Below are 2,500 nucleotides of genomic sequence, written 5' to 3' on the forward strand. Positions count from 1 at the left end.
AAGATACTATTTTGTACAGGGTTACAGTGACCAAGAGGCTTAAAGCTCAAATAATATAATTCAACTATATTCCATTCCCCTATTGTTGGAGTACTAGGAAAGCCATGCAAGGTCCGCTGGAATTATTAACGTTTTAATCCTCTTGTGGGGTTAATAATTCTCTCTAATCCTTCCTTATCCTAAAGAACGTTTTCATTAGGGATCCCGGAAAAAGACAATTTTCCTTGAATCCTTCTCAGAGCCTTACTGCCCATTCTGGACTATATAGAGTTCCAGACTTCGGAATTTCTGTGGTCACCTGATGGCGAACGAGGCAGTAGGTTGGCCATTTCTGGGAGAAAGTTTGGCTATGGTAATATCAGGGCAATTCGCTTCGAACTTGTGAATGTTGTTTAACAGAGAAGGGAGGGCGGGCTAAGAGACTATGAAATTGTAATTGCTAACGGTATGATTACTTAGAGGTTGTTTTACTATGTATTTCACTGTATTTGACAAACAATGTAATAGTTGTATTTAGACTAAATATAATTTTCGAATCTAGTAAATTAGAATCAGGATAAGTATATCTACATAATTCTTTATAAATCTAGATATATCAATAAGTATTTTCTACTAATTTCTCTATTGGTAAGTTATTGTTTTTATTAAGAATTTTCCTATAATCATTTTATAAATGTTTTGGCAAATTCGTTGTTATTGCCCGTGCTACATATCATTGCATTTTATTCATGCATAATAGATATGCATGTGTTATTACACAACTCTCTCTCTCTCTCTCTCTCTCTCTCTCTCTCTCTCTCTCTCTCTCTCTCTCTCTCTCTCTCTCTCTCTCTCTCTCTCTCTCTCATTTATAAGATAAAACAATTTTCTACCATGATACTATAAATTGCATCTTTCCATCTTACCTCAACAAGTAAATTCTGTTCCTGAAGAAAAAAGCAAATGTAACAAGAATAATTAATTCATATGATTACAGTTTTACTTTTACAATAAAAAAGTATTCTGAAAATCAAATGACCATTGAATCTCAGTTCATAAACTGATCCGATAAACGTACGCTGTAAAATATACATTTGACCATTTGACCATCTTTCACAGAAAAAACTGCATTGGACACGCTACCACAACAGTCCGACGACATATGTTGGCCCACAGGTATCAGTGGGCAATAAACCAACACTGTATGGATATCCACGACCGGAAACCCTCCCTGAAATAATTGATTGATGGAACCCAGATTTTACACAAAGAGAACAACTATAGCAGGCTTATCATAGCTTAAGTTGTAAGCATCGCCCTCCAGGGGCCAACATTGAAAATCCAGCGGGTTTCCAATTACATGCTACCTTCAAATAGGAAGCGATATGGATATTCTCTGGAAGGGTGTAGGTTCTAGTGTGCGTCTATGCGTGTGCACCCGTATATATGTATGTATGTATATATATATATATATATATATATATATATATATATATATATATATATATATATATATATACATATATATATATATATATATATATATATATATATATATATATATATATATATATAAGTAGTCAACTATTATCATCTCTATAATCTAAAGAGCTCTGAGTTTTGAAAAATTTCAAGGTCATTTTTCAATTTCTAAATTTATTTTTAATTTCTATAAGATATAATTTCAAAATAATCATAATCTTTGTAGAATATTATATACATAAATACTCGTATATGTGTGCGAATGTATTCATAAGTTTTTTTTTCTGGTAAGTGTGGCATAGGAGGTACAAGGATAATTTTTTAATGTCACAGCCCAGGGGAATTAAAACACTCTTAATAAACCTTACGGGGATATTTCAAAAGACGGCTCCAAAACGACCAGCTGTATGATTATGGACTAGAGAGGAAGATGGATGATGTAAGGGAAGGTAGGAACTCCTAGGAAATGATTGATGAAAATATCACTGACAAGGAGGCATGCCGTGCGAGGTGTTAAGCGGGAGAAATTAATGGTGTTTTAAGTGTCCTCCTGCGTAAGAAAATATTTTTGGAGACTATATAACTGTTAGAATTAACTTTTTTTTCTCAATCATAATTCATTCTTGATATTAAATTGCCCCTTCAACTCGCATAGTATGATTTTACGTTCCCTTGAAATTTAAAATTCATGATATCTAATTAATATGGATGTATACACCTTCCCTTATCTTATATATGGGTCAAAGAATCATCTTATGAAATAAGAATAAAAATACTTTGTAAGATGAACAGCATATCTAAAATCCCCTTCTTTTAAAACATTCATATTGACGAAAAAAAAATTTACCGGTCAATGATATGTTCATGGCAAGGAAGTATTTTTTTATGTTGGTAGACATATGTGAGAGAGAGAGAGAGAGAGAGAGAGAGAGAGAGAGAGAGAGAGAGAGAGAGAGAGAGAGAGAGAGAGAGAGAGAGAGAGAGAGAGAGAGAGAATATGCCTTACCGGAATTAGTTGCTTATTATTCCATTCAATGAA

Source organism: Palaemon carinicauda, chromosome 23 (genome assembly GCF_036898095.1).
Source record: "Palaemon carinicauda isolate YSFRI2023 chromosome 23, ASM3689809v2, whole genome shotgun sequence".
NCBI classification, from domain to species: domain Eukaryota; kingdom Metazoa; phylum Arthropoda; class Malacostraca; order Decapoda; family Palaemonidae; genus Palaemon; species Palaemon carinicauda.